The sequence below is a fragment of the Bos taurus genome, chromosome 15 (assembly GCF_002263795.3).
Source record: "Bos taurus isolate L1 Dominette 01449 registration number 42190680 breed Hereford chromosome 15, ARS-UCD2.0, whole genome shotgun sequence".
In the NCBI taxonomy this organism is placed as follows: domain Eukaryota; kingdom Metazoa; phylum Chordata; class Mammalia; order Artiodactyla; family Bovidae; genus Bos; species Bos taurus.
In genome coordinates this window covers 83,772,326-83,784,453 of record NC_037342.1, presented here as the reverse complement: position 1 = coordinate 83,784,453, position 12,128 = coordinate 83,772,326, and the positions used below count along the sequence as shown (strand labels likewise).

General features: G+C 62.8%; 1 long non-coding RNA gene across 1 annotated transcript; it reads left to right on the top strand.

Annotated features, from left to right (window-relative positions):
* Window positions 1–524: 524 nt before the first annotated feature.
* On the top strand, window positions 525–10,107 carry LOC100335879 (uncharacterized). The gene is made up of 3 exons (XR_237661.5): window positions 525–1,095; window positions 1,576–1,756; window positions 9,167–10,107. It is a non-coding gene; the product is annotated as an uncharacterized lncRNA (long non-coding RNA).
* The last annotated feature ends 2,021 nt before the right edge of the window (window positions 10,108–12,128 follow it).

Sequence of the window (12,128 nt, the reverse complement as noted above, 5' to 3'; positions counted from 1 at the left end):
GGCCGTGTCCGGGTGATTTGCTGACTGACCTGGGCTCGCTCTCCAGTACGATGGGTGTAGGATGCAGCCTGGCTGTGCAGCGCTGAAACCACACTGTTTGCCTTTCAGGACAAAACTCCTTCTGGCTGAGCAGCTGTGGGGGGAGGACTGCAGGCGGCCTCTCTGGCAGGGCCTCTGGTCCTGTGCTGCGTGCTGCCTCCCAGGGGTCGGGCACCCTCACAGGCTCAGGGCAGTGCCCACAGGGAGCGTGGCCAGCGCCAGAGGCACGGACCGCCGCCCATGCCCAGCTGCCGGGCTTCCCGGGCGACTCCTGTGGTGGCGGAGCGATTTCTCTGCAGCCTACATTCTGCCCCCTCAGGAAACTGACGGTGGATCCATCAGGGTCTTGGCTGGCTTGGCAAAGAGAGAGGAAGGAAAGAGGGGCCCAAAGCCAACTGCCCAGGGCCCCTCTGGGGGCCTGGGGGCCTGGGGTGCCCTCTGACCTGAGCCTGGCCCCCAGCTTCACAGTCAGCAGGTGCCCTGCGGCTGCAGGGAGCTCACTCTGCCCGTTTCCTGTTGCACACATTGCTTTTAAGATTCCTGAGCTGAGGGCGGTCTTCTCTGCCAGGGTGTTGTGTTGGCCTTGGGGTCACATCGTTCCACGTTGGACACAGTGGTCCTCAAGTGACCCTGTGCTCACGGGGACAAATGTAACTGGTGTGAGGAATAAGTGAAACAAGTATAAGAAAAGACTTGGAAAATCCACTAATTTTTTTTCCTTCCGAATATAAGAAACACTGAAAAGAAGAGGTCTTTGTGCGAGGCAGTTCTCCCCCTTGTCATTTCTCTGGCTTGTCTGAGTGTGGGAGTGGAATGGATCTGTACAAAGCAGAGGACGAATTGGCTTCTTTAACCAGAACCAGAGGCAGCGCACCTGGCCGGGCGCCCGAAGCATCACCAGGCTCCTGTGAAAGGCCTGCCCCTCCGGATTTCCAGCAAGTTCATCGCCGTGACGTGGAGACTGCACTGGCCACTGGCCCTGCTTGCTGTCCACCCAGCTCGGTGCTGGGTCGGCAGGACCGCCTTGTGTACCGGAGAGTAGCTCAGGACGGCTCTGTAAGTCCCTGTGCACCTACTGTCTAGCATGGCGGGGGCAGCAGGCGCACACGGCCAGAGGGACCAGGGGTGGGCGCGGGGCCAGCGAGGCCACCGGGGCAGGGCCAGGAGGACAGAGAGTGACGGGGATGCCAGGGCCAGTCCGAGCGGGAGAGGAGGAGACGTGCTGGGGCTGAGGGCCCCAGGAGGGGCCGCCCAGTGTGTGTGGGAGGCAGCGGGGGGCGGGAGGGTCGAGGTGGTGGCCCCAGGCTGTGCCCCCCTTTCCCGAGCAGCCCGTCCTGCCAGCCCCACTCCTCGGGCACGTGCCCCTCTCTGCCCTGCGCTGGCGCAGCAGCCCAGCCTCCCGCTCTGCTCCGCAGCGGCCCTTCCCTCCCCCAGCACCCAGAGGTTGTAGAATCAGCCTCTCATCTCAGGGCCGTCCTGAACCGCAGCGAAGAGAACCGCACACATGCAGACTGGGTGCCTTGGCTTCACACGCAGGCCAGCCGTCCAGACGAACGAGGCGCATCGCGTTCTCTTCCCAACTGGACACAGAGGAGGGGAGGGAAGTGTTTGTGGCAGAGAGAAGTGCTCCGAGGCTCCCTGACCTGCAAAGCTCCCGAAGAGCGAAGAGTGCAAGCTGTCTGCTAGGTGCTGCCAGGAGGTTGGGTCTGCATTTCGAGTGAGTCATCTGAAATTCAGGACTTCCCTGTAAATGTTTTATAATTCATTTCATTAAATAGCTTTTTCCTTGCATTAAAGGCATTTACATCACATGCAGTGGGAGCAGCAGAGAGCATGTAGGATACAGGGACGTGCTCTGTGGGGTTCGAGTGACCTTTCAAGAGACAGTGCAGCAAGGACAGGAGGTGGCGGGAAGGCCGGCCCTGACCCCATGGCCCGAGGCGAGGGGTGCAGACCCCTGGGGAGAGTGCGGGCTCCCCAGAGCGGGCAGGCTGGGCTCCAGGCGGGGTATGTCGTGTGAAGTACCCGGGGTTTGCCTGCAGCCCGCAGCTGGGACAGAGGAGCACGTCGATGGAGCACTGACCAAGAAAAGAGGGCCAACAGCTGGAGGCCACAGCCCAGGACCCTGCCCCGCTCCTTGAGCCTGCAGTCACCCCACAGCGCACACCCACGAGCCCTGAGGGCACCTGGGGTCACTGCAGACAAACCTGCCCAAGGGGACAGGCCGGACTGCAGGGGCCTGGGGGCTGGTCATCCAGCTCCCGGGTGGTGTCCTTCCCACCCTCCCAAACCCTGTCAGCACAGAGAACGGGTGAGTCAGGGGTGCCAGGGACCCAAGGGAGCCCCTGTGCAGGGGAGCAGAAGAAAACGCCCACAGACGCCACGCCGGGGCGTCACGGGGCCTGGAACCTGCAGAGCTGGGAGAAACGACGTTATCCCTCATCTGCGGATAAGGAAACAGGTTCACAGAGTCTGGGTGCAGATCAAGGCAAGTCTGCAACTGGACACAAGACAGGACCCTACTCACCCCTCCTGTGACCCAGGGGCGGACAGCACCTGCAACATCACAGGCTTCTCGGTCATTGTCTGTGAGGGAGCAAGTGAAGTGAGCCAAGGGCTTAGAGAGCGCTGAGGATGGGGACACTGCCCCTGAGAGCTCTTTGCAGGACTGGCAGTGGCAAGGCGCGGAGCAGCCCCTGCCAGCCCTGAGCTTGCTGAGGTCCGTCTCGTTTGTTTTCTCAGCTGCGTGACAGACTACGTTTAGCAGCCCTGTTCTGTGCAGCAAGCTTTAGACAGAAATAAACAGGATGGACACGGAGAGGACACAGTATTTAACTGTGGACCACAGAGCCTGTTACGGGTCGCTGATAGACTGGACCACAAAATAAGGATTGGAACTCAGTGCAGAGACGATGGGCTGGACCTCAGAGCTGATATTCCCAAGGCTGAGCACAGAGTCACAGCACAGGGAATGGCCCCTGGGTCTCAGGACTCACGCTCCCTCCTGGGGCTGCAGAGATGCTGATGTTTGAGCTCTGTTGTCAAGAAACAAGCAGGCTTTCTCGGCCAGAGGCAGCAGGGTAAAGCTCTCGGGAGGGGACAGTGGGCGGGGTGACCCAGAAGGCCCAGGACATGCGTCTGGGGATGGGGAGCTGGCCGTGCCCCTGTTTGTGACGTAAATGTGCCTTGAACGTGCCCAGGTGCCAGGCGACGGCTCCATGAGGAGCTGCCACTGACAGAGGAAGCGTCTCGTTTGCAGAGAGTGGGGTGTGCGTGTGCCGATGGCTGTGGAAGGAAGGGGCAGAGTAACAGGGCGATTTGAGGAGGTAACAGCAGGGACGGCACTGATGTCTCGCAGAGCTGGGTGTCCAGGAGGGCGTGTCTGGGTTCCCCAGGCGGTTCCTGTTCCAGCCCCCAAAGCCCTGAGTCCTGGGACGGCCCGGATGGGTGGGCAGCTAGCAGAGAAGGCTTCTCGGAGGAGGTGGCCGCCACCCCTAAATGTCATGGGGGCCATGGACCAGCTCCCCAAGACTCGGGGCAGTTTGAAGAGGCCGCGCTGTGAGCAGGAAGGCTGCAGGAGTGCCCTCCACGCCGCCCCATGAAGTCTCGCCCCCGTCCATGCCCCAGCCCCACCCTGGGCATCAGGACAGCAGCGGGCAGCTGGGGGCCTCTGGGATGTGGTGGGGCTGGGGCTGTGCCTGGCCCCCTCCCTGGAGCAGCAGCCCCTCCACCTGCCCCTCTGGAGGGCCCCCTCACGCCTCCCTACTCCCCTCCAGCCCCAGCTCCTGATGCCCTGGGCACTGCCCTCTGTTTTCCCCACGGGCGACAGGGTCCCGTGGACGGCACTCCTGGCAGGCCAATGCTCTCCCCACTTATGGGCCACACAGCTGCCCCACCTCCCCCAGCGCTGTCCATACTGGGTTGCCGGGCTCCGTAAGGATAGGCCTGAAGCCTGACAGGACCTGGGACCCGTTCTCATCACCACCGAAACCCAGAAGCCTTCATGTCCCTCCTGGTCCCGTAGGTCCCAGGTCCCGAAGCCCCTGAGCCGCCCAGAGGTGCCCTCCCTCGGGACGGAATGGAAGAACAGGCTGACTGCCAGGAGCCCAAGCACTGCCTAAGCTTGGGGCTCCAGAGAAGCTTCTAGAAAACAGTTCCAGCCCTGGAAGCTCTCAAGATAGACTCAAGCTGCCAGAATTCAGCCACTGGAGTGGACTGTCCATCCCAGCAAGAGCTGTGGAGAGGGCCAGGGGTGGGGTCAGGGGTCGGGGCCAGGGGACCCCCAGGTCGATGTGTCAGTTCTGAGCATTCCCAGCCCGTATGGGCTCTCTGCTGCCCCAGGACTGAGCAGGCTGTGTCCCCTTGTTAACTGGAGATGGTGGCTAAGCCGCTGCCCGCTTCCTGCGTCCTGGACTTCAGAGAGGCTCAGCACCTTCAGAGAGGCCCCAGCACCTTCAGAGAGGCCTCAGGACCTTTAGAGAGGCCCCAGCACCTTCAGAGAAGCCTCAGCACCTTCAGAGAGGCCCCAGCACCTTCAGAGAGGCCTCAGGACCTTTAGAGAGGCCCCAGCACCTTCAGAGAGGCCCCAGCACCTTCAGAGAAGCCTCAGGACTTTTAGAGAGGCCCCAGGACCTTTAGAGAGGTCCCAGGACCTTCTGAGAGGCCCCAGCACCTTCAGAGAGGCCTCAGGACCTTTAGAGAGGCCCCAGCACCTTCAGAGAAGCCTCAGGACCTTTAGAGAGGCCCCAGCACCTTCAGAGAGGCCCCAGGACATTTACAGAGGCCCCAGGACCTTCAGAGAGGCCCCAGCACCTTCAGAGAGGCTCCAGGACCTTCAGAGAGGCTCCACGCCTTTAGAGAGGCCCCAGCACCTTCAGAGAAGCCCCAGGACCTTTAGAGAGGCCCTAGTACCTTCAGAGAGGCTCCAGTACCTTCAGAGAGGCCCGAGTGCCTTTAGAGAAGCCCCAGGACCTTCAGAGAGGCCCCAGCACCTTCAGAGAGGCCCCAGCACTTTCAGAGAGGCCCCAGGACCTTCAGAGAGGCCCCAGCACCTTCAGAGAGGCCCCAGCGCCTTTAGAGAGGCTCCACACCTGTGATGCTCGCTAGAGACTCGGATGTGGACAGCGTGTCACGATTCCCGACAGGCGCTGCCCAGGGTAGGGTTTGAGGGTCCCACACGGGGGCAAGTGGGGAACAGGCCCTGGGTCCCCATGTCTGGCCTGCACACGGCACAGAAGCACACGTGACAGGAGCTGAGCTGGGAGATGGGTCAGAACACGCGTGGTGTGGGCCGTGTTCCTTGTCCTTCTCTACTCGAAGCCAGCAGCTCTGCCAGGCACAACAGGTTTCCATGGAAACCACTTGGTCAGCTGGGCCGTCTCAGTGCTGCTGCCATGGAAGCATGTTGTCCTCTGGGTGATGGGCCACATTACGAGTGGGGGAGACCGTGGGCTTCCAGCTCACGTCCGCTCCCGCGGCCCACCCCCTCCTGGAGGCTGTCTCTGAGCTACTTACCGCTGCATCACCAGGCCTGGTGTTGGGCGCTTTACAGAGAGGAGGAAAGATGCTGTAAGCTGTCAAGTGCCTGGTGCGAACAGGCCAGCAAGAAGGAGCCGGTGGTCATTGTGGAATCAGAGGCTGGGGGTGGGGGGAGAGCCGCCAGGGAGGGGCCCGTAACCACCGCCTACTGCCCACCACCCGCCAACCAGGGCACGGAGGAGGCCCGGGCCCCCAGAGCCCCATGCAGACCTGCCTTTGGCGTGGTCCCCCCGTCTCCTGGCCCTGCTCCCCATCCACGCCCCCCAACACCACACACACTGCACACACCACACACATCGTTGCACACAGCACACACATGTACACACACATTGCACACAGCACACACATGTACACACACCACACTTACCCGACCCACATCATACAGACACACATCACATCCAACATGCACACCACGTAGACACCCCCACATCTGCACACACATCGCAGACACAGAGCCCACAGTTTCAGACAGGACAGGACACGCTGACCATCCCTGTGAACCAGCTTCACAGGAAGCGCCCTGGGGGTGGTGATGAGTGGAACACAGTCCTTACCGGCCACACAGGGCACATACCCAAGCAGCCTCACGTAGCTTTCATGTAATTTCGAGAAGAGCTTATTTGTTAATCGAGTTTCCAAAGAACCGCAACCAGCAACCAAACAGCTGTCTCCTGAGCACCGGCAGGCATCCTCCCAACCCCGCCCTCTTTTAAGCCTGGGGGGCTGTGGGCCCCTTGCGCCTTCCCAGTCGGACCGTTTAAGGGCACAGGGGAGCAGGGTCCAGCCAGCTAAGTGTTGGTGTCAGCCAGGAAATGTCAAAAATATGAGAGGAAAAACTGGAGAGTGAAAAATGGAATGTGAGGGCTGAGATGATGGAAGGATGGGAACTGCCTCCAGGGAGAGGAGCAGGTCTCCTTCATCGACGTCAGTCTCAGATGTGTACTAGTGTGTGTGCACTAATGCGTGTGTGCTAACGTGCAGGTGTGCACAGTGGGTGGGTGTGCACAGTGTGCGGTGTGCACCCGTGTGTGGGTATGCTCCAGTGGGTGGGTGTGCAGTGGGTGGGTGTGCACAGTGGGCAGGTGTGCACACTGGGCGGGTGTGCACCCATTGGTGGGTGTGCAGTGTGTGGGTGTGCACAGTGGGAGGGTGTGCAGTGTGTGAATGTGCACAGTGTGTGGGTGTGCACAGTGGGAGGGTGTGCAGTGTGTGGGTGTGCACAGTGGGAGGGTGTGCAGTGGGTGGGTGTGCACAGTGTGTGGGTGTGCTCCAGGGTGGGTGTGCAGTGGGCGGGTGTTCACCTGTTTGTGGGTGTGCGCACTGGGCGGGTGTGCACACTGGGCAGGTGTGCACCATTGGCGGGTGTGCACAGTGTGTGGGTGTGCATTGGGCGGGTGTTCACCTGTTTGTGGATGTGCACACTGGGCGGATGTGCACACTGGGCGGGTGTGCACAGTGTGTGGGGTGCACCCATGAGCAGACGTGCACCCATGGGCTCTGCGAGCATGTGCCCTCAGCCTGCCCCCAGGCCCTGGCATCCCCCTCCCAAGCCCCTGCCCCCGACTGGTCCCTCCCTGCCCCCCGGGCCTTCACCCCCGTCACTGACCTCAGCCCCAGCTCCGCAGGTCCCCTGTGACCCTCTCCTGTTGGGAGGGGTTGGCCCACAGTGTGAGCGTCTCCTAGACCCTGGATGTCACACGCCAGCTGGGGGGACCCCTGTGAGCGTGGATGCAGGAGGCCCTGGGCCTGGGCAAGGGGGTCCTCCACCCCATGGATCCTTGGGTGAGAGAGGAAGAAACGGGAGATAAGCTAAGAGTGACGAAAGCCCTTCCATTTAGGAAGAGACGTCAGCGTTCTCAGGCTCTTCAGATGCCCGTCACCCTTCTCAACCTGCCTCTGGGTTCCACCAGGCCCTGAGAACAGCGCCCTCAGCCCTGCCCTGACCCTGGGCCCTAGACCCAGACTCGTGCCAGGAGCCCCCCAGGTGGGGAGCGAGCAGCCTCGTGAAGCATCGTCCCCACACCCTTCCCTCCAAACCCTCAGCCACGTGATAGGGAAAGGCCTGGCCGTGCGCACGGGGGCCCGGAGCTTGGCAGGTCTCACTCTGGACTGGGCACAGGAGAGGAGGAATGGAGAGGCCGCAGGGGCAGGACAGGCGTGGAGAGTGTGGAGGGCACCTGCTCCTGACTCAGTTAGACCCCAAGGGACAGCAGGGGGAGAAGGGCCCGGACTCTCAGCTGTGAGGATGCCTCCTGTCCTGAGGATGGTGAGGAGGGCCGGGGACAGGCCCCGCTGGGGGTGAGATTACAGGGGCCGGGGCCCCGCACCCCTTCTGTAGACACCTCACTCCTGGACAGACTCAGAGCCTGGTCCACATGACACCCTGGCCAGAGGAGCCCTGTGTTCGCAGTCAGGCTCTGGCAGGCACAGCAGGATGAGGGCCATCAGGGAGAGAGGACAGGCCCCCGTGACGGGGAGGATGGGCCCCAGTGACGGGGAAGATGGGCCCCCAGTGATGGGGAGGACGGGCCCCCAGTGATGGGGAGGACGGGCCCCAGTGATGGGGGAGGATGGGCCCCCAGTGACGGGGGAGGACGGGCCCCAGTGATGGGGAGGACGGGCCCCCAGTGATGGGGAGGACGGGCCCCAGTGATGGGGAGGATGGGCCCCAGTGACAGTGAGGAGGACGGGCCCCCGTGACAGGGGAGGACGGGCCCCAGTGACAGGGGAGGATGGGCCCCCAGTGATGGGGAGGACGGGCCCCAGTGATGGGGGAGGATGGGCCCCAGTGATGGGAGGACGGGCCCCAGTGATGGGGGGGCCCAGTGACAGTGAGGAGGACGGGCCCCCGTGACAGGGGAGGACGGGCCCCAGTGACGGGGGAGGATGGGCCCCAGTGACAGTGAGGAGGACGGGCCCCCGTGACAGGGGAGGACGGGCCCCAGTGACGGGGGAGGATGGGCCCCCAGTGATGGGGAAGACGGGCCCCAGTGATGGGGGAGGATGGGCCCCAGTGATGGGGAAGACGGGCCCCATTGATGGGGGAGGATGGGCCCCCAGTGATGGGGAGGACGGGCCCCAGTGACGGGGGAGGATGGGCCCCAGTGATGGGGGAGGATGGGCCCCAGTGATGGGGAAGATGGGCCCCAGTGACGGGGGAGGATGGGCCCCAGTGATGGGGAGGACGGGCCCCAGTGACGGGGGAGGATGGGCCCCAGTGATGGGGGAGGATGGGCCCCCAGTGATGGGGGAGGATGGGCCCCTAGTGACAGGGAGGACGGGCCCCTAGTGACAGCAGGGAGGACAGGCCCCAGTGACGGGAGGACGGACCCCCAGTGACAGTGGGGAGGATGGGCCCCAGTGAGGGGGAGGACGGGCCCCAGTGACGGGGAGGATGGGCCCCAGTGACTGGACGGCCTGCACAGGAAGGACCTGGGGGCAGAACCCAGGGCAGCGATGCTGGTGAGGGTCAGCGGGACTGGGAGCGGACCCCACATGCCCTCAGGGGTCCAGCTTTCTTGTTCTCCTAGGGCAGACCTGCCCCATCCTCCCCGGACGCCACAGCAGAGTCCTCTCTCACCCTCCACAGCTCACAGCTCCATCAGAACCATCACGCCCTCGGGAAGACCGACTTGGAGAAGTGATCTTTCCAAGGTGGCAGGGGGACATGGAGCCACCCCTCCCTTCCAGGCATGGAGCAGCCGCTGAAGCGCCTCCAGGGTGGGGCACACACAGGGTCCTCTCCTCTCACCCCAGCTTGGTTCTCCAGGAGTGGGCATCTCCTCGGGGACGCTGGTGACGTCTGGAGGCAGTTTCGATCATCAGAGCCTGGGGGTCCGGGGCTCCTGCTCCCAGGACTCCTGGAGGCAGTGTGGGTGCTGCTGAGTGCTCAGAGGGGCCCACGCTCAGCACCAGAGGCCTCAGGGTGAGAAGCCCCCGGCACAGTGAAGCATGCCCTCCCAGCCGGCGTGTCTCCCCCAGGGCAGCCCCTTCAGGCTTTCTGCTCCCCAGGGGCTGGTCCATCCCTCCAGGAACCTTCCTGGGTCGGCGGCAGGCATGCGGGGACAAGGCTCACCCACAGATGCACGTCTGTGCTCACTCGCCCGCCACCCAGCCCAGAGGCAGCACCCACGACCATTCACTATCAACCAGTAGCCTTGGGGGTCCCCTGGTGGGCCACTCCACGCTTTCTACAACAGACAGGATGGTGGGGCACTTCCCATCATGGGTGCAGCCCCCGACCTGCCCAGGGACCCTCCTTGTCTGGCCAGCAACCTCCTCACTCTTCCTTTCTGAGAAGACAAGACATCAATCACTCCCCAGAGCCTCCCTCGGAAAATGAGCGAAGGACGCCGGGCTGGGCTGAGTGACAGAGGACGGCGCGGTGCTGACGTGCGACAAAGCCTCGCCAGCACCGTGACGGCAGGTCGGTGCAGCCAGCAAACTGCCCGCAAGGGCAGACTGTCTCGGCGGGATCAACCACCCCCTGGAAAACAATTTCACACTAGAATAAACAGCAGAGTGAAGTAATAAATGCGTCGCATTGTCCGGTTCTCAACCTGGGCCTTGATATAGATTAAAAACAAGTCAGTTATTCTCATCAATGACAGAAGCTCACCGTGCTTAGCAAAATAAGATGGAGAGGTCTGGGTGGAGAGCGGCCGTCCTGGGATGACCCGTGTCTCCCGGGGAGGCCCCAGTCCCCTGGCCCGAGAGCAGAGGAAGCAGGGGGGGCAGCGTTTCAGCTGCAAGGGCCTCATTGTAAAATACAGACGCAAAGCACAAGAATGCAGGTGACTTTCAGGAAGCACCCCGCCTCCCCAGGGATTCAGTCCTGCCCTGCGTCCCGAGAGGGCGCTCGCCTCCTACCGCAGAGGAAGACGCACCTGCCCCCAGGTCAGGGCCGGGCCGCTGTCTGTGTCTGCAGGACATGAAACCTCCCGGGAGGCCTTGGGAAGATGTCGCCTGAATCCTAGACGCGTTCTCGTGCCTGTCAACCCGTGACGCAGACGGAACTACTTCACTTCTGCTTGTGGGGCCGATGCACTCCGGGTCTCTGGATCACTCAGGGCCGGGAGGTTTTGTGACAGAGGGAATTGCTTTGCTCAGACAAGGCCATGGTGCTCGCGGAGGGGAACAGTGACCTTGATGATGGCTGAACGCCCTGCGCCCAGTGACCACGGCCTCAGCAGTCTGCTCCCCCAGCCCACCTGTGTGATGCTGGGGGAGCGTGACTGCCCTCCCGAGCTGCTGCTCAGCCCACCTGTGTGATGCTGGGGGAGCGTGACTGCCCTCCCGAGCTGCTGCTCTGTGCCAGGCCTTGCCCACGCCCCTGCTTCCAGAGATACCCCAGCCCCGCGAGCCCCAGGCCCTGCCCCTGCAGACGGCCAGCCGCCCCCCGGCCTGTCAGCTGCCCATTGGTCCCTTTAGAGGGTCCTCACATTCAAGCCTTGGACCTCTCATTCATGGCCCTCGACGATGAAAGACCAGGAGATCAGCTCTGGCTGGTCCTGGTGGGCCCCGGGCACGGCACCCCTGGCCCATCGGGGTTCTGGGGAGCGGCCCTCCCCCTCCCAATCTGCTGGCACCCTGACCACCTGTCTGTCCGTGGGCACTCCTGGAGACACCCCCGTCCCCTACGAACGGCCTCTCATTTGCAGCCTGCACAGATGGGGAGCCCCATCTCCTGGGCACAGCCCCTGCCCTAGCCCTCCCCATGGGGCTGGTGGTCCTGCCGCCTGGCCAGGCTGGCCCTCTGAGGCCGCCGCAGGGCCGGCCACAGCCCTGTGGTCCCAGGGCCCAGGGATAGGCGTTGACGGGGCCTCAGCCATGGCCTCTTGCTTTGGAGCGCGGCCGGACGGGGCAGGGTGGGGACCCTGCTGGGGCCCCGTGCCCCCTGGTGGCCCTATCGCTCCGCAGCAGTTGGTCAGAAATGTGCCTGTGTGTCCACGAGGTCACAAGTGCCATCAGGGGCGCCCCTTCTGGGGACGAAGGAGGCCATAGGCACCCACCTGACTGAGCCCCAAAGACCTGCTCTGACCCTCCTGTCCCAGAGGGACTGTCCCCGACCTGGGCCTGGCTGCTCCCACACAGCCCATCCCGGTCGCTCCCTAGCAGGGGCTGCCAGCTGGTGCACCCCTCCTGCAGGGCTGGGGGCGACTGGGGCCCCAACATCTTCAGGCACCATCAGCCTGCGATCTCCACTACGACAAGGGACCCCGATTCTTCAAAGCTATAGACATTTTTTTTGTAGTTGTTATTCTTCTTTTCCCCATTTTGGGAGCCAGGAATCTAAAGATTAGAACATTGAAAAATAACTCCAGATAAGGGAGAATTTAGAAACTCACCACAAGGAGATGCTCAGGCTCAGGAAAGGCCTGAGGGAGCCTCGCACTTTCAGTTCTGGGTGATTCTGGGCGAAGACGCAGCCTCCAACCTTCAAACAAGAAAGGAAGGAAGACCAAGGCGGGAGCTGACCTCCAGACTGACCACAGTGTAAGAGCCAAGGGCCCACTTTTCAGCAGCAACAGCAGATCATCAGGGAAGCGAAG